The sequence below is a fragment of the Euprymna scolopes genome, chromosome 16 (genome assembly GCF_053919585.1).
Source record: "Euprymna scolopes isolate OS-2025 chromosome 16, ASM5391958v1, whole genome shotgun sequence".
Lineage (NCBI taxonomy): Eukaryota > Metazoa > Mollusca > Cephalopoda > Sepiida > Sepiolidae > Euprymna > Euprymna scolopes.
The window spans coordinates 57,671,473-57,695,125 of record NC_136497.1 but is presented as its reverse complement, the minus strand read 5'-3'; the positions used below and the strand labels follow the sequence as shown (position 1 = coordinate 57,695,125).

Sequence of the window (23,653 nt, the reverse complement as noted above, 5' to 3'; positions counted from 1 at the left end):
TCCTTAGAAGACCATCGTGCCATACCCTGTCAAAAGCCTTCGATATATCAAGGGCCATCGCTCTACCCTCCCCTGTTTTATCCAATGAACGGTATATACGTTCAGACACTACAGTTAAGATATCTGCTGTTGAACGGGCTTGCCTGAATCCATATTGTTTGTCAGTCAGGAGTTTAGCAGCTGTTAGGTGCTGGACTAGGGCTTGATTAACTAAGGACTCAAATATTTTGGTGAAAAGCGGGAGGAGGCTATTATTCGGAATCTTAATTTATTGTTCTAAGGGGGGGGGGTAATTACTTTTACTAAGAATTGTAAGAAAAAAGATTTTCTTTCAACTGCTTCATTTAATGTAACAAAGTTTTATAACATTAATAACAAAAACCATAAAATACGACAATATTGTAATTTTTCTTAAAACATTTGAATAATTGTAATAAAAAAAGATTTTTTTTCCAACTATTTTAGTAGAATAGAATTACCTCCCTTAGAAAAATAATTTTAAATTCCGAATAACTGATTTACGAATTTGAAAAAAGGTACCCGAGTAATATCACAGGTTACATCAGCTGAAACGTTGTGTATACAACGACATAGATGAGAATAGTCGTCCGAATAATACAAAGGGAGGAAAAATGGTTTTTATGATTTTTTTTTACTTTATTTTTTTAAATAAGAATCCAAGTACGCCAAGGGAGATAATCACGACCAACTAATGCGAGAGTTATCTTTCTTGATAAATTGATTTACTTTGCGGTGTATCCAATATGGCGTCGTTTACTTGATGTCTTTTTATATCGGGTGCTCACAATTTTTTACACGTTCGTTTGTGTTAACAGGCTTTATAGAGGTAATATTTATTGTTTTTGAAATTTTACTTGAAGTACTCCTTGCCTTCCTACAAAATCCACGGCGGTAAAACGTATTTCCTCCCCTTTTAACTGAATATTTAATTTTATCTTTGTTTCATTAGTTTTATTTTCCCAAACTTGTGAATATTTGAGGCAGATGAGCAATTTTTTTTTCCTTCTTTAATTCAAGAGAAATTGTTTCCAAAAATATCGGATTTTATTTATCGGGATTATATATATATATATATATATATATATATATATATATATATATATATATATATATAATCCTGCTTGTGTTTCATAACAAAAACAGCGAAAAACGCGTGTTTGTTTTTTCAACTTATAACAGTAAACAATTTTTTTTTGTAAAAAAAAAAAAAAAAAAGAAAGTAAATATCATTCTTAAGTTACAGAAAGAAAAATATTCATTCTAATTTCAAATTTAGAGGGAAAAAATTTCCTAAATTTTAAATTTAAAACACATTTTGGTGCTTATATAGATTGTTCCCCAGGCCAGGCAGTGCCTGGCCCAGGCACTGCTCGTTGTCGCCATAAAATCTGGTTAGAAGTTACAACAACAGAACGACGGCGATCACACAAAATGAAACTCTGGCTCTTATAATAAAACAAAACAAAAGAAATGCATTTATTTTATTGATATATTTACATGGTTGCATTGTATTTTCAGTCAATGTGCACTTGCACTGGTTGTCTAACCTCCGAAGGTTTATTCCGAAAGCCATTCTTAACATGAGGTTGGGAGGTGTTCATTCTGAAAGCCGTTCTTAACATGAGGTTGGGAGGTGTTTATTCCGAAAGCTGTTCTTAACATGGGGAGATTGGGGGTGTTTATTCCGAAAGACATTTTCTTATTTACAACCTCCCCATAATCAACTTAAAGGTAAGTGTTCGGGTGGTCTCCCAGTGCACTTTCACCGTATTTTCAATTTAAAATAACAAAACTAACTAAATTGGGTGTGACTGAAAGAAATATGCGCTAAAAACCAATAATTACGAAATTTAAAGAAAACACAGCATAACAATAAAATGCAATGTAAATAATGCGGTAAGTGTTTCTTCGTTTTCCGTTTCCGGATTCAGAGTTTCATTTTGTGTGGTCGCCTTTCAACTGCTATCGCCATAACTTGTTACCTGATTTTATAAAGACAATATGGGCAACCACGAAGTTCGATCTGTATAAACGCTAAAATAAAAAAAATATTTTTAAATAAGAAGATTTATTGTTTTTCCCTTTCTTGTTGCAAAACTCAATCATGTTCTGCAAAGTCTAAAACAAAAGCCACAACTTCCCTCTACAAAAAACCAAGCCAAACCAAACACCTTGAATAAATATTTGAATATTGAAGCATTAAAAAAAAACTTTTTCCAAAATTACTGAGTTTGGCATTAAATAACACAAAAAGAGTTGATATGACATAAACCAAACAACCTAGTTTGGTACTTATGAAAAATACAAACCATGCTAGTTTTTAAATATAGGATTTGGTGCAAGTCCAGATCTCAACCTAGTTTTTAAAAAAATAAAAAATATAGAAAAATCTTTATGATGTACGTAATCGTCATGAAATAAAAATGTCATGTTCCAAAAGTCACGCAAAATGATAGAGTAGTTTTTTTATATTGTCGCAGTGGGTCAAAAGGGAGTGAAGGTGCCAATCGACCATACAAACAACTAACTAGGTAGATACAAAGGCAAAGAGATAATAACAATAAACCAAGAAGAATGACAGACACTCGTGATCATTTAATGACGATAGCTACTGTTTTATTTTCTGAGAATCGAAATGGTAAATTATTGGCAGTGGAGATTCTCCATTGCCAATAATTTACCATTACCAATTTTGTGTATTCAGGATCAGCTGTAAGGAGACGGGATCAGTCACTGGAAACCAATAGCCAGACATCAGTGGGCGCTGAACAGGTAATTGGATAACATCAATGGCCACTGGAACGGGTAATTCAACAACACCAGTGGCCACTGGAACAGGTAATTCACCAATGCCAGTGAGCACTGGAACGGGTAATTCGACAACATTAGTGGCCACTGGAATGGATAATTTTATAACGTCAGTAAGCACTGAAACGGGTAATTGGACAACACCAATAGGCACTAGAATGAGTTGCTGAATGTCAGTGGGCACTGAGGGCTCTGGAACAAGTAGCTGGAGGCTAGGCATTGCAAGTTGCACTGAAGTTGCAGAAAGCGTTTGAAGTTGTAGGAGGCTCTGGAGGCTGAAAACTACAAGAAATGCTGGAGGCTGCAAGATGCATGAGGAGCTGGAAGCTGCTGGAGTGAACCAGAGTTTGCTGGTTGTAGAGGGAAGTCTCAGAAGGCAGGCAGTAGTAGAAAGTGAAGTTTGTGTACGAGTAGTTTGTGGTAGTTAGCCCTGAAAAAGGCTGTTTGAATCGCAATAATAGTTTGCGATAGTTAGCTCTGAAAAGGGCTTTTTGAACTGCTGCTGAATCTCATAGGCTGCTGAGCATGGACGACTTGACTGGGAACATCAAAATCGCATTTTGGGAGGCTTCCTGATGCTTACTGTTAAAAGTGCACCCAATATATGTCACGGTAACATATATTACATATTTCCAAATCACGTAACATTTTAGTGGACATGTTTAGGTTTCGAAATAGGACCTACAATTGTCAAGATTGCCGGTATTTACACCATAAAGATTTATTTATTTATATATATACTAGCAGGTCGCCTGGCATTGCCCAGTCATAAAATACACTTAAATATGATATTTTGATTAATGCAGATTTCATATTTATTATTATACTAGCCTGGGTGCCTGGCATTGCCCGGGTGTTTGTAGGTGTATGTTGAGCCAAAAAAAAAAAAAAATGGTAGTGAAAGAAAATCTGACGTCGTACTGCTACTCTATAACACGACTGGAAGTTCGGAACATTAAAATTAGGCAAAGTCAATCCAACCAATACGATGAATTGCAAAAATGGCTCACAAAAATCAACCCTTCCTTGTAGAAAACTGCCCAGTTGAGGGTGAAGGTATTAATGTTTTTGGCCAATTTTTCGATATTTATCATTTGAAATGTTGAGCTTCAAAATGATACCGATCTCGTGAACATCCATCACCTGTCGAAAGTTTTAGGCAGACATACAAATATACATACATACATTTAAACAGATAGGTGAGATTTATATTATAGATTAGCAAGACCTGTTAACCGGCATTGCCTGGTGGAAGCCTGTCCTCGCCTTCCAAAAAAGTAAATCATGGTTGCTGTTGGTGGCTACGGTCATCCCTGAACAATTGCAGACACTCTCGGCTATGGCTGAAATGAAATAATCTTGCTTTCACTGGTGATTAGTGCTGGTTTGGGGTGATAACATGCAGGTACTGTTTAAATTTTTCAAAAAAAGCAATTAAGGGAATGCATAAGTCAGTATGAATTAATAAAATTACAAAAAATGGTCTATTAGAATAATGATAGAAAGTAAAAGCAGAAGTTTTAGAAGTTAGGGATTCTCATTGTGTATGAACTGCTTAGAGTGATCGAAATCAGTGGTAGCAGTCCTAGTTGTTTCCGTTTGTAATTCAAGTATTCCTCTCCTTTTCAACTCTTCCACCAATAGTATTAAAGTAAATTCTAGTTTTATGTTGTCTTTTCTTAACATGTAAAATAAAACAATTATGACTTTTTTCACTTCACTTCACTTCTTTGAGTATTGTCATGTTAAGATGTTTGGAATAAACGTCCCAAACTCCCCATGTATAGAACTGCTTTCGCAATAGTCACCATCAACCTCCCCATGCTAAAAATGGTGTTTAGAATAGACACCACTAACATCCCCATCTAAAGAAAAGCTTTGAGAGTAGACAGCTCCTTTTTTGAGGTGGGGGAATAATTCCCCCAAATTTAACCATGATAATTGTTGTCAGCATACCCACAAATGCTAAAAAAAAATAAAAATAATTGGAGTGTGTGGTAGTGTCAGTAAAAGTGAAGTAGATTTGTTTATCACACATGCATACAAACCTGGCAGCCAATGAATTACAGGTTTTTATATCTCTATAAGTATTTGTCCCTGCAAAATTTGAATGAGATTTTCTTAATCAGCATAGTCAAAAACCCATAAAAGTCATCATATTAAAGAAAATTGTGGAGGTGGACCTAATGTACAAATTTACTCCCTACCTATGAAAAAAATAATTAATGTACACGCAATGTTGAGAATCCAGTAGATGATATTGCTGAAACATTTATTTTAAGTTTGGCAACGATCGTAATAAATTGCGTAGGTTTAAATAAAGTATATATAAATAAAGTACATTAAAAAAGACCTATGTTTAAAAAAATATATAATTACTGGAACAAATGTACAAAGTGAGTGAGTGAATGAGAGAGGAAATAAATGTTGTTTTTTCTTAGGCATCACTGTGAAATGTTTTTTTCTTTGACATAAAAAGAACTGTAAAAAGCGAGTGAGAGAAAGAATGTGAGAGAGAGTTGTGAAGAATATATATAGAGAGAGAAAGAGGAAACTTATGCTGTAAAATGTAAGAAAATGAATGTAGCAATTTACTCAGACGGCAAAAGTAGGTTTTTGTGATGTCATATAAGAATGGTACATTAGCGTTTGTTTGGCATGCAAATACCATTAATCCGGAAGATAGGAATAGTCAGAGCTCAACCAATCAGATTGAGCTGAATTAGTCTGGGGAGACTTTATTATTTTTGAATCAGAAAAGGGAAAAATGATGTTATGTCTATGAGTTTATGATCCAGTTGTGAAGGGTACAAGCACAGTGTATATTTCTCCTGGTCTTGACTCTGGGCGGTAGGAGAACTTGATATTTAGAAGGAAAAATAGGAACTACTTCCTCTAAAAATGCTTGCGATTGTGATGATGTCACTCCTAGGATGAAATGTAGGATTTTATTATAACGACTAAACGTGTCTAAAATGTTGTTCTAAAGTTAGATAAAGTAGTGGCTAATAACCTAGACAAAATAAATTTGTATGTGGCATCTGTTGCTGCAAACTTATGTACTTTGGTCCAGAGGAGAATTTCTGCAATCAAAATATATACTAGCAGGGCCCCTTAACCGGCATTGCCCAATGGAAGCCTGCCCCACCCCCTCGCAAAAGAATAAACTACGGTTGTTAGTGGCTGTAAATGTTTCACCAATATCATCTACTGGATTCGTACTTACTATGTTGTTTGAATTTAATGTTTTTTTAACATATGTGAAATATTCACAATTTTAAAACTGTTAAACGATTTTCTGTTGTACTGTACACCATATATGAAGGGCTTGTCTGAAAAACTTTAACGAATATGTAATCCATATGACATCAGAAAAGTATTCATGAGTGATTTAACTCTCCGGAAACAGCTTGTGAGAGTCAAGCCCCCTACAGAAAAAATCATGACTAAGAACTGTGTATATGAAATCCCATGTAAATGTGGAAAACTATGCAAAGGTGAAACGTGTCGTCCGTTGAAAGTACGGTTAGAAGAACACTGAAAAGCTGTAGTACGTGGAGAGACTGAAAAGTCAGGTATGGTTGACCATATCTGGAAAGAAAAGCGAAGCCATCTACCACTATGGGACGAAATAAAAATTATAGACAGCGAGGAACGGTGGAGAGTTAGACGACTAAAAGAAGCAGCACATATGCTGGGAAATAACCAACTGCTAAGAATTTAATACGATATGGGAACTAGTAATTATAAACAATAGATAATATATATAAAAAAAAACAACCATTAATATATACAAGTAATAAGTATAAAGATAACAAAAAAAAACATTAATATATACAAGTAATAAGTATGGAGATAGATATACATTAATATATAGGAATAATTAGTAATAAAATGGTGATATTTACAACTAGAAATACAAAAGTAGGTTTAAGGCTCCTAAAATTCATACTATAATTGTCCGCAGTGGTTAGAGTACTGGGAAAAGTCAATTGTAAAAGTGATATTCTCTTGAAGGTTGAAGGTTCAATCCTCAGTGTGGGCGACCGAAATATACATTTGCGAATTATTTAGGACCTCTATCCAGTCATGGCTGACAGAACAAGAGCACACTACCCTCATGAAGTAAATAAAGGGTTCCGCTCGAAATTCTATCCAAATTCCCGAGTTCAACAGAAACATTCCTGAGTTCGACAAGATACACCTGAAGAAGGTCGGAGGTTATATCGACTGAAACGTTGTGAAAAATCACACTCACTCAAGATGAGAACAGTAGTCCAATGATAATAATACAAAAATTCAGAAACGTCATTCATTGTTTTCTTTTCATGTTTCTGTAAATTAATATATTTAAAAAAAATCTAAACAGTTTAACAAAATATATAATATATTAACTTAAATAAACATAGTTCTTTGAAAAGATATGCGATTAAAAAATAAAAAATTAATTGTTAAAAAAGTTTACATATTTTTATATATTTTTATTATAAGGAGGGGGGGGCTTAAAATATGGTTAACTATAAAAATAGTTTAGCAGTTTTAAATTGTGAATATTTCACATATGTTAAAAAAATATTAAATTCAAACAACATAATAAGTACAAATCCAGTAGATAATATTGCCAAAACATTTATTTTTAAAGCGGCAACGATTGTAATAGATTGCACAGGTTTAAATAATAGATATTTAAATAAAGTACATTTAAAAAATGTAACAGTGTTTGAAAAGCATATATTAACAAAAATATCTTAATATTTTGCCCAAATATATAAGTAAGCAGTTTTGAAGAATAGCAGAAGTATTGTATCCATTTTGTGCTTCGATACCACAATTAACAGACCTGCCGGCATGTTTGAAAGTTAGGTTCTGGTTTTTCAGTTTTTATTTCCTCTCTCTCTCTCTCTCTCTCTCTCTCTCATATATATATATATATATATATATATATATATATATATATATATATATATATATACTCTCTCTCTTGTTCGCTCTATCTCTCTCTCATAGGCGAAAACCTATGCGGACAAGATAAATCTAGCTAATTGTAGGAAAATATGTAAGTAATTTAAATCATCCACATTAAAAGTAAATGTAGAAAAAATATATAAAAAAGATTTTTAAAAAATATGGTCCGTTATAAAACAAAGTAAAAAATAGCTTCGTGTAAGGTTTGCTAAGCCATTCCAAAATCAGGAAATTAAACAATGGTACTTGTACATATATATATATATATTTTTTCAGGGTTTGTTTTTGTTGTTGTTGGGGGGGGGTTAGTGGCATGTTATTAATGTGTGCATCAGTAAGTGTAAAGTTATAAGTATTTAATTTTCTGTTTATGAGCGCTTATTATGTTTGTATTTGTTTTGTTTTTTAACGATTGCTTCTTATAGAGAGTACCACCATATTTGAAAAGTTCTGGAGCGTTTTTTTATGTATAAAGAGGTAAATTTCGGAATAATCGAAATGTCATCTCAGCCAATGAGAATGAGGGGAATTTGAGAAGGGAGAATTTATTACTTTTGAATCGGGAAATGGAAAGATTATGTTATATTTATGAGTTTATGATCTAGTTACGAAGGGTGCAAGCACAATATCTTTAAAATGTGTATATTTCCTTCCGGGCTTGACTGTGGACAGTAGGAGGACTGAATATTTAGGGGAAAAAATAGGAACTGCTACCTCTAAAGATGGTGCGATTGTGTTGTTGTTGCTCCTAGGCTGAAATGTAGGATTTATTATAACGACTAAATGTGTCTAAAATGTCGTTCTAAAGTTACATAAGATAGTGGCTAATAGTCTAGACAATAAATTTGTATGTGGCATCTGTTGTTGCAAACTTACGGTACTTTGGTCCAGAGTAAAATTTCTGCAATCAAAATATTATATATGGAGATTATATTGGACCCAATATTTAGTAATAATTTAAAAAGTTAAAAAAAATAAAAATTACTCATGCGCCACCACCAAAATCGAAACCAAAACGTTTAGCTTATGATTTACGTTTTCCTTTGACCTTAATATCTGAGCTATGAAGATATGCTTGTTGCAAAGCTAAAAATTAAAACTTGAACCAATAACTATTACGTTATACATGCATATTCTTAATGCTGTCATTCGACCTTCATCTGGCAAATTACATTTCTTTAATTTTCTCACTTTTCACCGATATTTCCTAGCTAAAACTTAAGTATAAAGTTTTGCATGGGTTTGAATACTCTATATAAATTTTATGTCTATAGACCAAAAACTAACAGGAGTTTGGTAGGCAAATTTTTTTAAACAAATATATATGCATAAATATATATAGAAAGAGGTTTGTATTTACTATAATCTTTTTATGCTAATATTCCGCAAGTATAAATCATGTAGAATATCTGCATGAATATAATTACACGTAATTGTTAACTAAAGATGATCATCCCATAAGAAAACAGAAAAAACTAATTGGAAATTAATTAAAATGAATGTTTAAAAGAATATGCAAATTAGCTAGATCTTTTGCAGATGAATGCAATTCCACAACTCATATATAACAAAGTTGTATTTTCTCTTTAAATAAACAGAAAAAAGGTTCACCTTTCTTCTTCTTGGTCTTCAGGCTGAGATCTTTTTTTTGTTATCAAAGTGTAGTATCTGCTGGAACAGATACTGCAATCAAAGACCATACGTGGGGTTGCCCCCACATATCAGACCATTGCTCTTGAGCAATCAGTTTTGGTCAATGTAGGAAAACCCTTCATACCAATTGTCACTATCCAGTTCCCTCTCGGGGGAGCTGGTCCCCCTTCCCTCATTCTCCACATTAAAAAACGGCCTTGTGCCTAATTTGCTCAGAGGAGAAAATATTAGCAAATATTATAATGGTTTATACCTAATTTGCTAAATACAATAAACATAGAAAATCATAATTTAAAGTTTTTAAATCATAGAGTAAGGGAAATTATATGTATATCTTCAAAATGAAAAGGATGTTGAATTTCATATCCGAATTGTATGGTAAATTCCGAAGTGAAAATCTTTGGTAGCAGTGAGGTAAAAGGATTCAATGCGTATTTTGATTCTTCCACAGCACAAGATAACAATCTGAAGTAGACATAATGTGTAATAAATTGCGAACAGACGGGCTTACCTGACAAACGCTCGAGGTGTGCATTCTGCAAAGCGGGCACGTCCAAAGAAAAATGGCAAGATGGCGGCGGCCGGTTAATATTGCCAAGTAATCACGCAAAATCTCGTGTTCTCTCGCACACACGAGAGTTCAGCTTAGCATAAAAACGGGTCACTGTGAGCAAGAAAGGAGAAGGAAAAACGTAGTCAAGAAAAGACGACGCTTCTGACGACTGAGAAGAAAAAAGAAGAAAAAGAGCAAGAAGTAGAAGAGGAAGAAGAGAACGATACATGAGAAGACGAGGTGTGTGCGGTTTTGAGTAAATCGAAACAGACGGAAAAAAAAACTCTGATTACGAGCTATTCCGGCTTTGGTATGGAGAAATTTGACATCAGATTAATTCCGGAATTCGATGGCTCCCCCACTGGTCCCTCGGTGGTCGAATGGCTGGAAAAGGCTGAGCACGTTTGGCGGTTGTGCAAGATTAAAGACCCAGCTATGGTTATCCCATTGAGACTCACTAAAGGGGCTTATATAAGTTTGGGGTTTGTCTTGCATATAATAAAAATTCTAGATTTGAAATTTAACCATTTCATGTAATAAAATTTAAATGACTAAATTTTGATATATATATTATGTACATATATTTAATTAGGTTGAATTCTCGATAATAACCAGATGTGCTTATGCATTTATGTTACCATGCTGACATAATAACGTTATTATTTAGAAAGCCTGTCTTAACATGGGCAGGGGAGGGGGTGTTTTGTAACTATTCTGTACTTTTGTCTAACAATTTAATAAACAATATTGTGAAATTTGAATTTAACTTGAAAATCTAATATATAAATACCTGTATGTCTGTCTCCATATTTTCAAACTCCATTTCCTCCGAAACTAAAAGTCGCAGAGCAGCACTAGGGGTCTCAAATGATTGCATTTTTTATAAGCCATTCTTTTATGGGTCTTTAGCCGGTTAAAATTGTTTTTAAGGGATTAAAAATGGGTAAAAATTGAAAAATCGTTAAACATTTTATACATTCATCTTAGTTTATTTTTAATTTTTAATCATTTTATAAGAACTTCAGGTTGGTACAGAGGTAACGTCACCAGCTTTGAATGCTACAGTTTCGATTTCGATTCTAGCTGATGGGACCTAAATACTTTTTTTTTTACTTTTAAAATCACAACTCTATAATAATATATACAAAATCTGGACAAATTAAAATATTATATTTAAATGTATTTTACGCTCCCCCCTCCCCTGCTAGTACTATATAAAAAATAGCATGGTAATATATGTGCTAAAGCACTGAACCAGATATTCAAGTTAATTTAAATTTGTACAGTATCCTTTGTTCATTAAATTGTTAGGTAAAAATACAAAATAGTTTAAAAAAAAAAAGAGAATTTAGCAGAGAAGCCAACAAACAACTATATGAAAAAAAAAATATATATACAAGAAATTAATGTTAGCGTAGCCAATAAAAGTTAATTTTATACCTACCTGGCTCATTTGTTTTGATTTTCAAGTAGTGTTTATTGCTCTTTATTTAATAGTTGTATAAACATCTCAACCTCCCCATGTTAAGAACGGCTTTGAGAATAAACACCCGGAAGCCGTTCTTAACATGGAGAGGTGGGTGTTTATACTACGCTGGGTACTCTAGTAAAAAAAGTACCAAAAAAAAATTCAAAGCACCTGTAAACCTTGAAATTCCAAACTAGGCTTGCTTCTTCCAAATTTACACATATCCCGCTAGTTTTAAAAGAAATGCGACCATTTTTTTTTTTTTTTTTTTTTTCAAATCCGCTTAGAAAAAACAGACTTTTTTTAGATTGGATAAAAAGCAATAAAAACTACTTAAAAATCAAAACAAATGAGCCAGGTAGGTATAAAATTAACTTTTATTGGCTACGGTAACATTTATTTCTTGTATATTTTTATTTTTCGTATAGTTGTTTGTTGGCTTCTATGCTAAATTACCACACAAGTACTCGGAATTTAAATGTACTCCTCATCCTGATTTAATCAGTTACAAAATTTAAAAGGTGATTGGGAGGAAGAACAATTTAAGAACTCATGGCTGTTGTAAAAACTATTTATGCTAATAAAAAAAAGTCATTCTTTTTAGTATAGTGGACCCCTTTGAGTAAGTTTATTTCTATTTTAGTCACGTAAATTATTTAAAATTAAATCGATTTTGGCATGTTTTTTTTTTCGTTTTTTTTTTTTTTTACTAATTTCTACACAGTACATCCTTATTAATAATTAGACATGTTCTGTCTGAACTGTGAAATGGAGCAAGTAAAATAAACTTACCGGTGTTAACTGCACATGTCTTCTGTATAAAAAATGTCCGAAAATTCTCAAAAACTTTCTCTATATGAATAAAATTCTGAGACCATTTCTTGTATGCATGTGTGTTGGACGTGACTTACATGATATTTATTTACTATTAATTGAATATTTATTGAAATAAAAATACAGTAGTGTAAAATAAAACATTTTCAAATTCAATTACGAAATTAAATCCATTAAAATGCATTTTTTTTTTTTCGTAAATAGCTCAGCCATTTTAATCTTTGGTTGATAGAAAAAATAAAATAAAAGAAAAAGAATGATTTACTTCGTGACTATTCCAGACTGAAAGGAATCTAGAAGAATTTAAACTGTTTAATAGATAGTCAATTAAACTGGTTTTAGAATTCGTAGCAGATATGTTAAAAATTGAAAGTTTAAAAAGCTATTTACATTGATTAAGTATATAGAAATTAAAACATTGCCTCAAACAAAATAGTGATAGTTTTTTTCTTTTAATAATAGAACGAGTTAATAATAAAGTAATCATTATTAATACTGACACAATAGTGGGGACGGGGGGGGGGGCTTTGCCCAGGCATAAAATTACGCTTAAATATGATATTTTAATTTGTCCAGATTTGTTATATATTATTTATAGAGTTGTGATTTCAAAAGTAAAAAAAAAAAAAATATTTATGGGTGCCATCAGCTAGAATCAAAGCTGAAAGCAAAAGCTGGTGACATTACCACTGTACCAACATGACATGCATATGAACTGATTAAAAATAAACTAAGGTGAATGTACAAAATGTATAAAGATTTTTTTCAATTTTGACCCCCTTAAAAACTATTTTAACCAGCTAAAGACTCATAAAAGAATGGTTCATAAAAAAATCCAATCAGTTGAGGCATGTGCTAGCTTAGATAAATACTTTTGCAGTTTTAACAAAAGAGCTACAATAATATCAGGGTGTCTCCATTTATGCTGAGCATCCACAGAATGCCAACTTCAGTATATTGCATATGAAAGACTGCTGTGGAATTTACACACGTCCCGCTAGTTTAAAAAAAAAATACTGGTAATCTTGACTGAGTGTTTACCTGCATCCGTGGCTAAAAATAGCTTGGCTAAAAGTTGTGTTAAGAAGTGGAAGTTGACTTAAGAACGAAAATATGAAATCTTATCCTAAGGAAGTGAAATAAAACTTCAAAAAGTCAAAAATAAATTAAAAAAATAATGTCAGAAATCCACCAAATAAATATTACCGTGGTTTTCATTTGGTTTGTTTTCATTACAGAACAGTATAAAATCAATTTCTGGTCTTATAAACTTTTCGGAGGCGCCCCTATTATCACAAAGAACCATTTTTTTTTTTTAACAAGTGAACGAGCAAATTACCAAGTATCAAAATAATCCTTTTAATGAACGTGCAGTATAGTTAACAACGAACTAGTGGTGGGACGATTAATCGGAATCGTTAATCGTAAGAATCGTGTATTTTGAGAGGTATCGGAATCGCATCGTTAAAAAATACCTTAATTTTCCGATTCCTTCATTACGATTCTTTTAGTCTGATGTTGAAAAAAAGAAAAAAAATTCCTGATATTTCTAACCGCAAGAGAGAAATAAAAAGAAACCAAAGAAATTCATTATTAACAGGGCAATGCTTAGTGCCCCTCCCTTACAAGGTTCATTCATTCAGATCTATTGTAATCAAAACTACAAAAGAGTTAACTTGAAAAGAAGTATGCAGGGCTCTACATTGCGAGTAAAAATTAAAAAAACGCTTATCTTTTTGGCGATTGTTTTTTTTACTGACAAATCTTCTAATAGTGAATGAAAATGCTTTTTCAACTTATATTTTCTTAAAATAAAACGAGCAAAGTCAAATTATTCAAACAGTAAGAGGTTTAATAGAACAATATACTTTTTTTTTCTTTTTTTAAAAGAAGGCTTTTGAAAGAAATATCTCTAAAATGAAATTGATCACGTTGTATTATTTCGCAAAGTTTTGACAGTAGTCGGTTTCTTTTGAAGTTTCAAAAAAATCGACCCCATACCTATCTCTTCCAAACCTAAAGTTATTAAATAACCCCTTCGTTAATTTAAGGGTAATTAATTCAATTCAGTCAAGTTTTTTTTTTTTTAATTTCATTGAAATAAAATCCATTATTTTTTTTTCTCCAGAAAGATAAAACCCTGAATTTGATTATATTAAAAGCTGAATAATATAATCTTTTTTCTAGAATTTTAAATTGAAAATTAAAAGTGTTTTGCGCAGTTTTTTGCCGAACGAAAAAGAAATTAATATATATATTTTTAAAAGGTTTTGTAATCAATTAATTTTTATGTCTAAATAATATTTACGATTAATTAAAAAAATTTCATTTTAAAAAGTATTTATAAATAGAATTTTACTTAAGACTTATAGTTTAGCAATATTGAACCGCATCAACCATGTGTGAATTGAACCAAAAAAAAAATTCAAAAGAAAATGCATATTTGCATTTCATTATGTAAACTTTTATACATTGGTTTCAAAAATTAAATTCTATAAGTTTTTTTGGGTTTGTATTACTGTACACATAGATTCGAAAAAGTTGTCAAAAAACAAATATATAACAAATAAATGTTATCAAAGGCAAGAGAAGTTACTTTTCTACCAAACTGGATATATTTTTTGTGTTTTTATTCAATGTAACATATTTATTCAGCTCGAAAAACATGCAATGTTTACCGATGTATTGGACAATTCAAAATGGCGGCCGACTCTCTCTTAAACACGGTAAGTTCGGGAAAAAGTGTTATAAATAATAAACTAGACAAAATACTATTAAAAAACACCGAATATATGTCAACCTATGTCACGGCAATATATATTGAGCGAATTTCTAACAGTATTTTGTCTAGTTTATTATTTATAATATCTTTTCCCGAACTTACCGTGTTTAAGAGAGAGTCAGCCGCCATTTTGAATTTTCCAATACATCGGTAAACACTGCATGTTTTTCGAGCTGAATAAACATGTTAAATTGAATAAAAACACGTGAATTATATCCAGTGTGGTAGAAAAGTAACTTCTCTTGCCTTTGATAACATTTATTTGTTATATATTTGTTTTGTGACAACTTTTTCGAATCTATGTGTACAGTAATACAAACCCGTATTTTTTGTTAACTACCGGTTGGTACAATTTACCGCCCCATCCCTTTATATTTTTTTCTTTTTGTCTTTTTTAGCGGATTATTTTCAATTAATTATCCAAATAATTGACTAGCTTTAAAACAAAATTTAATAGTAAATTATTTGTTTACAGATAAACTGAATTTTCTAATATGGCCCAAAGTCCAAAAAAAGTCTTGCATGGAAACTTTTTGAAGTTGATGAAGATGATGAGTTGAAAGCCATTTGCAAAGTCTGTCAAATTAAAATATCGCGAGGAATAAAACCATCTAACATGACCACAACCAACATGTTAAAACATTTAACTATGAAGCATCCAAATAAATTGGAGGAGCAAAATAAAAAAGAAAAGAAACAAACAAATTACCAACTAGTCACTCAGAGCAGTTTTATTAGTGAGGGTCGAAATCGCAGTGTCCTTTTTTTTTTTTTTTGCCTACGTCACCATCTAGGTGTCACCAATTTTTTTAACCCTCCTTAACTTCAAAGAGTAAATACAATATATACAACTAAAAAAATAATTTTTAAAAATGCTGATTCTATTCATGAAAAATTCTTTTAACTAGAAATTAAAATTTAGGTAAAGATAGCTGACTGACAGCAACAGGAGCACTGGTTAACTACTGAACCACGTGGAAAGGTGTGGGGGGGAGGAAAAAAAGGAAATTAAATGATAATAAATTATGATAACCGTCTTTGAAAGGCACTAAACTCCTAAAATTTACTTCTTTAAAATTTTAGGCGGCACTCCCCGGCAATTTTAAAGCACTCTCTCTCTCAAAAGATTTAATTTTTAAGTTTGGGAAAGATATATTTATTATAACCGAATTCCTGTATGAAGACTGGATCTACTTTATTGGACGTTAATTTGTGAGATAAGTAATTTTTCAATGTTTAATATGTTTTTAAAGTTTCAATTATCAATTAAATTTTTTTAATTGCGTTTATTTTTCAATTTATTTAAAAAAAACAGGGGTTTAAATGTATTTTTCAAGGTAACAAGCTTCGAAAAATGTCTAATAATAAAAAAAATCACTTAATTTTTAATTTCGACAACCCTGAGAATTTAATTATTAAAAAAATATTGAAATGTGACATTTTTTTATTTAACATTTCTATTAGTTCAATTAATTTTCTTTCAATAATTCATTTCACTCAACAAACTTCACCATATTCTTTTTTTTTAATCTTTTTCTGTAATTTTGGTAATTATGTTTGCTCAATTTTATCTAGTATTTCATTTGTTTTTTATAGTGGTATCATTTTTATATGTGTTCCTTTGATATACCCTATTTCAAAATTAGTTTGGCTAAACTTATTCTTCACGTTAGAAACAACGTGTAAAAGCAATGAAAAAGTAAGAAAAAATAATAGGTGTTAACTACTCCTTGTGAATTATGGAGGTCTGAAGAACTGCCGTCACAAATACAACTATCAAAAGCCAAACAAAAAATCGTTTTTGAAATTCCTTTAATTGTAACTTTTCGCTATACCTACCTTTTGGTATAAAACACAAAAACTTTCGATTAATGGTATTTCTCATATATGGTCGTTAACTTTGGAAAGGTTATTTTGTATCTACGGCGCCATGTCACATGGTATATTGTTTTTTTTTCATTACGCACGTTCATTTATAAATTATTAAATTAAATATTTATCTTTTTTATATTTAATTAGTATATATTTTCTTTCTCTTACGCTATATTTTTTTTTATTTAATTCATTAAATCTGTTAATTATGAGGACCAAAATAATGAATCGTGTGTATTTATTCTCTAATTTTCTTGTTTTTGTTCTGTTATATAAATTCTATTTTATTTGTTTTTTCTCTGAAGGATAAATTCTATTTTCTTTGAGTTTTTTTTTTCTGTATTCCAATTAAGTAAAATAAATTTTCTCTAAAATAAATTTTACTAATTTTTCCATTTAGTTTACTATATAATAATTTTATTTAAACCAAAACACGACGGTGTAGACATAAAATATCTCTTCCAAAGTTAGGGAACTACCGACCATAAGTATAAAACTACCTGGTATATTTCAAAACAATAATTCCCTAGGAATCGGAATCGTACTTGGTATCGGAATCGTTAATCAATATTTTCCTGGAATCGGAATCGGAATCGTATAAAAATTAGGAATCGTCCCAACACTACAACGAACGCTAAAAAAGTGGGAAAGAAAGAAATATATAATAGCGCATATCAAGCGATAGAAAATTTAATATTAAATTTTTGGATATTTGTATTATTTACATTCATCAGAAGTGTCATAAATTTTTGGAAATTGTAAGTTTTCTTATTCCAAAATTTGTTTCATTGCTTTCACTGAACCAGTTCAATCAAACAAAATGGCAGTTAATTTTTCTTTTTATGTTGTAGCTTATTTAAAGCGTAAAAATATACATATGAAAAAGGCTCACTGTTTAACGGGTGCAAGAAAAATTCTGTATAAGTTTTATGTTTTTGATTTTGTAAAATATTATTAAATGAGGAATACTTACTTGCACTTATAGTGGTGTTCACTTGCGTGGGTTGAGCCGGCTCCAATGGTGTTAACCATATTGCATGTCAAGGCTGTACACCATTGTAGATCAGTAGCAGAATCAGTGGCATGATCTAACCATTTTTGATTCCATCGTTGGACACCAAAACCGTGATGACTGAATAAGGGTTCCATGTTTGCCTTGACTGTTGCGAGCCACACCTGTAGTTGACCACTTCGGTGCTTCCTCCAACCAGTGGGTGTATTAGGTGTCACCAGTTTACAGATGAACTCCTCCCCCGGACAAAAAAACACGTAGCCAAACCACCAAAGTCTCCTTGTGAGCAGAGTTTCTTCCAGGCTAAAAATGTTATATCTAGTGTGGATGGTCAAGGTTGAGGATCTGCTTGGAGAGGTGAATGCGCAGGATATGTTGGAGGCAGTAGTGATCGAAGACCGCAAATTGATGAAGATCCTCCTTGCGCAATGGCTAACTCTCACGTCCGCGGTTTTGTAGATTCACAACTTTATGGATCGTCTTATCTCCTAACAAGATTAAAGTTGTTTTTAAAGATGGACAAAGGTAGTTCTAGCCAGAACGATATGAATCTTGATTTTGTCCTTTAGCAGTGGTTGTAAAATTGGCACCGAGATACTTGAGGCTTTCAACCTCTTTCACAGTTTCACCATCAAGTGTTATAGCCACTTAATCAGCTAGGGAAGGAGTAGTTTGCATAGAGGATCTTTGTCTTTGATGCATTTATTTTTATTCCGACCTTTTTGGCCATGAGGAATCATTTCCATTTAAAATCCATTTAGTATTATGCATGTAAAATTGAGAAAAACACGCTTTAAATGTGTCAACTTGATGTGAATAAGTGAAATTGAATGACATCAGATCAAATTCATTTGTCATCTTGTTTTGATTTTGCTTATTCACATAATGTTGACAATTTTCCCACATGTTTTTGTCAGTTTTAGATGCATAATACTCATTAGATTTTAAATAGAAATAATTCCTCATTTCGTAATATATCACAAAAACAACAACATATTTTTTTCTTGCATTCTTCCATGGCAGCAACCTTTTAAACATTAATCAGCTCTAATTCCAGAAGTGTTTTGCAGTTGGATTAGGGTATTTTTTGGTGCTTATTTCGAATTACACTTCTTAAAAAACAAAAATACAGAAAAATCTCTATGATGTATGTACTCATCATGGAATGAAGATGTCATATTCCAAAAATTATGTAAATTGATAAAGAGTTTTGTTTTTTTTTACTAAAAAAAAATCAAATTTCATAACTAAGCGAGCTGGAGTCTTGATTGTCCATGATATATAAATAATGGGAAAACCACTCAGTTCGAACTATTGTGATCCAAATTAACCTCATAATGGCTACAATTTAGTATTAAAATCACTAAAAATCGTAAATTTTGATTTTCTTAATTGAATAGAAACTATTTGATCAATTTATATGATTTTTGGAATATGATATCTCCGTTTCGTGACAAGTATGTACATTATAAAGATTTTTTCTGTACTTTTAGCTTATAAATAAGTGTAATTTTAAATAAACACCATTTTTTAAAAGTATGTTAAGTCTAAAATAAGCAACCAATTTGAAAAAGAAAATTGATGGCTATTAAGTGAAAGTAAAAACAAATTCGTGTTGCAAGAACTGACGAAAGGCGATCACATAAAATGAAAATCTGGTTCCTGAAACGGAAAACACCAAAACCAGAAAACGAAAAAGCACTTCCTGATTTATTTAAAGTTTTTTTTTTTTAATTTTTTTTTTTTGTACTTCTGCAGAATACTACCTGTGCTATTTTCTTAGAATTTTCAAGCTAAATTCCATTTTTATGGTATCTTTTGTTAGATTGTTAGGTGAAAGTACAGAATACTTACAACACGCCCTTACCTCACTATGTTCAGGATGGATTTCTAAATAACATATATATATATATATATATATATATATATATATATATAACTACTTCATTTACTTACATGAATTAATATACGAAAGTATAAATTTATGCGTAAACTTTAAGTATTTATTCAACAGTGCTCAATACGTAGGTAGAGCTAGTTAGTAAGTTATAAAATATATACCTGAAGAATCCTAGAGTGGATGAAACGCAGAATATTCAGTGTAGCTTAATCGCCATGTATATTTTATAACTTACTATATATATATATATATATATATATATATATTAAAAACAACAATGTAGATATATCAGTAAAAACAGATAAAATGTCAAATAAAATAAATCAGAAAGTGTTTTTTTTGTTTGCTGTATTTTTTTTCTATTTGTTTTCCGTTTAAGGGATTCGAGTGTGCAACGGCTGTTGTCATAATTTTTTTTACTGAATATTAACAAACCAATTTGGACAGTCATAGTAAGGAAAAATCGATTTGTTCATCGAATTCGCTCTCTGGCTAACAATAAATGGACATTTAAAAAATGCATAGGAAAAGACAAAGGAGCAATAAAAGGAAGCAAATAAAACCTAGACTCAGAAAGTAAATTATGTCATTTTTTTTTTATATATATAGTTAAACATCAAAAAACGATATTTTTGCACCAACCTAATTAAGTCGAATTTTTATAATAGAATAAAATGCAGTTGCTTTGTTTCCCAAAGCAAAGGTTAAAATTCATCATAGGTAACAAGTACTAAAGAAGAATACAAAAAACATACACAAAGAGTTTTATTGTCTTGAGTGACAAAGTTAACTTATCACCCAAAATCATAACCCGACAAGTTGAAGAAACGGGAAACTTTTTTTTTTTTTTTACATAGGCATCACCACATTATCAAGGCCAAAAGGCCACTCAAGGATAAGGGTTAAAGAGTGTACAGTAGAAATTGGACAATATAGTAATCATTAGTAATGAAAATTTGGTAAATTTGATAACTTATATGGAACAGCTCATCAAGAACTTATTTACGTTAGACTTGAAGACAACCATATTGTAGTCAGTCGGAAAGCAGGAAAACGGAAGACAATTCCACAGGCGTGCAGTTCTAAGAAAGAAGCTTTGTTCATGGAATCTACGTTTAGGTTTAGACACAGATAAAGAGTGGGGGGAAGTATTGATAGTGTTTACAGCTAGACGAGTGTTTCATGTGAAAGTTTTGCGAGGGGGGACCATAGATTGAAGCTCAGTCGAACACTTTCCATGAAAATAACGATACATCAGAGACAAACTCGCAACATCTCTTCTGTGAGATAGAGGTTGCAAGGAAGAGAAAAGGACATCTCCTACGAGGCTACGAAGTCTATTTTGAACTCTATCAAGGCAGGCCAAGTCCTTTCTAGCAGCTCCTGCCCAGATGTGGCAACAGTATTCCATCCTTGGACGTACCTGGCTCTTATATAGATAGAGAATAGCATCAGCAGTGAGATATCTACCGGATCGATAGAAAGATCCCACCATTTTTCCAGCGGCCTTGGCAACAGATTTGATGTACGTGTTCCATTTAAGATCAGGAGTAATGGTCAAGCCAAGAAGCTTGTCAAAACTTGAGGCCTCCTGAAGACGAGAGCCATTCATTTCAATTGATGCCAGATGGGGATCAGAATGTTGATGATGTAAAGAGAGAAACTTGGTTTTAGATGCATTAAAAGTAACCAGCCACTCCTTACCCCATTGTACTACGTGCTCAAGATCAGAGGAGAGAGAATTGGAGAGAACTTGGTCGTTTACTGTCTTAGATGTGCTACCATAAATGGTAGTGTCGTCAGCATAGATGTCTACAAATGATGTAAGGATGTGATTTGGAAGATCATTAATGTAAATCAGAAAAAGAGTTGGGCCCAGGATGGACCCCTGAGGGACACCGGCATTAATACTGTGAGCTTCTGATTTTTGCCCCTCAACTACTACTCTTATGAACCTATCAGAAAGAAATGATTTAATAATTGAGAAGACATTTCCAGCAATACCATAGCTAGAGATCTTATGAAGTAAACCTTTATGCCATACCCTATCAAAGGCCTTAGATATGTCAAGAGCAATTGCCCTAGAAAGGTTGCCTCCGTCGAGAGATTTGCTAATCCTATGAGATATAACTGTAAGCACATCTGCTGTAGATCTAGCAGAACGGAAACCATATTGAGTGTCACTAAGAAGGTTATTTTTGTTGAGATGGTTGATTACTTCTGTATTTAACACAGATTCCAGCAACTTACTCATGACACACAGGAGACTTATTGGCCTGTACTGAGAGGGGGATGAGCGATCACCTGAATTCTTAAATACAGGGCATACTGGTGAAATTTTCCAGGGAGATGGGAAACTATTCTCCTTAAGACAACGTTTAAACAGTTTTGTAAGTATGGGCGCTAGTTCAGGTTGAAGTTTTTTGAGTACTATAATTGGAATACCGTCAGGGCCAGTTGCTTTACTCGAATCAAGGTTTTTGATTAGCTTGGCAACATCACATACAGATATACGTATATCACATAGCGTGTTTTCTGATACAGGAGGAAATATTGGGGGTTGGCGGCCTTGATCGCAAAGGGTAGAATTAGCTGCAAAGTTCTTGACAAAGAGTTTGGCTTTGTCTGATGCTGACGAGATTACCTCAGGTCCATTGATAATAGTTGGGATGGAGCACACGCTGCTTTTCTTCTTACATAAAAAAAAACAATCTTACTTGATAATAAAGCTGTACAATAGGTGGCATGTAAAACTATGAAACTCGTTTTTGTTTTTTAAGTATTTCTTTAATTTTTTACTTTTTGGTTTTTCTCTTTCTTTTAAATTCTTTGAAAATTAATATCTTCAGAAGGTACAAAATATTAAACCTTATCACCCAAAAATAACATAAAAAATTCCATTTTTTATAAATTGTCTTTTTCTTTTGGAAAGGAATTCTTTCTGAAACCGTTTAGTGGTTCTTCTATAGACTTTCATGTCCTTGTTAATAAAACTTGTTGAAGTTCTTCAATGAAGAGGAAATTCCATTTCTTTCAATTCTCTTCCAAAAGGAAAATTTCTTCTTCCAAAATGCCGAAGACAGGCGAAAACCTTTGCTTTTTCTTTCTTCTAGCTTTTAACGTCTGTATTTCATAAAGATGGAATTCAACAAAGCGCAGCAACCGTTCATCAGGTTGAAATATATGGAAAAAATAATTGCTCCTTTTGTAGAGCCTATTTGTCATTTAATTAAAGGGAATGAAACAAAAATATGCTGGATTTCAATGGATCACCAAAAGATTTATCCTTTCTCTAAGGAAAATCTAGAACTTAACGTTTGTATTTCTTTATAGATGGACGAACACTAGAAAAAAAACAACTTGTCTTTAAAAGGTAATTTTACATTTGATTAAAATGGCCAGGCCAAGGCAGGGCAAAGAAACTTCTTTCCTCAAACAACACCTCTCCCGCTCTTTCACCCTTGGTTGGCTACTAGACTCTCTGCTATGCTAAATAGGGAGCAAGTGAATGAGTCTTACATAGAGGCAGACTAGCCCCAACGAGCAAAAAATGCAGACCTCCCCAGCTCATTTTGACACTGCTTAATAGCTGAAAGTTTTAAGAAAAAATTTTTTTTTCCAGATGGGAGCTGATCTGTATAAGCACACCTTTTTATCTCTCTTTTTTTTTAGTTGTTGCTTGTCACTGTCAAGTTGATACTAAGGAAAATAATAAAAGAATAAGTGTTGACAAGTGTTATTTCACTAACAACAACTAAAAAGTTGCATGAAATCACTCGCGTTTC

At 32.1% G+C, this 23,653-nt stretch overlaps 1 protein-coding gene across 3 annotated transcripts in view; it reads left to right on the top strand.

The window, feature by feature from the left end:
* LOC145295988 (receptor-binding cancer antigen expressed on SiSo cells-like) overlaps positions 1-23,653 on the top strand; it is a 198,183-nt gene that overhangs the window by 143,282 nt on the left and 31,248 nt on the right. Inside the window, exon 1 of one of the 3 annotated variants that reach the window (XM_080141946.1) lies at positions 737-847. The exons of the other annotated variants lie outside the window; for them this stretch is intronic. The gene's annotated coding sequence lies outside the window, so the exon portion shown is untranslated. Of the gene's footprint in view, positions 1-736; positions 848-23,653 lie in introns of those variants that run through there. 3 annotated transcript variants of the gene reach the window in all.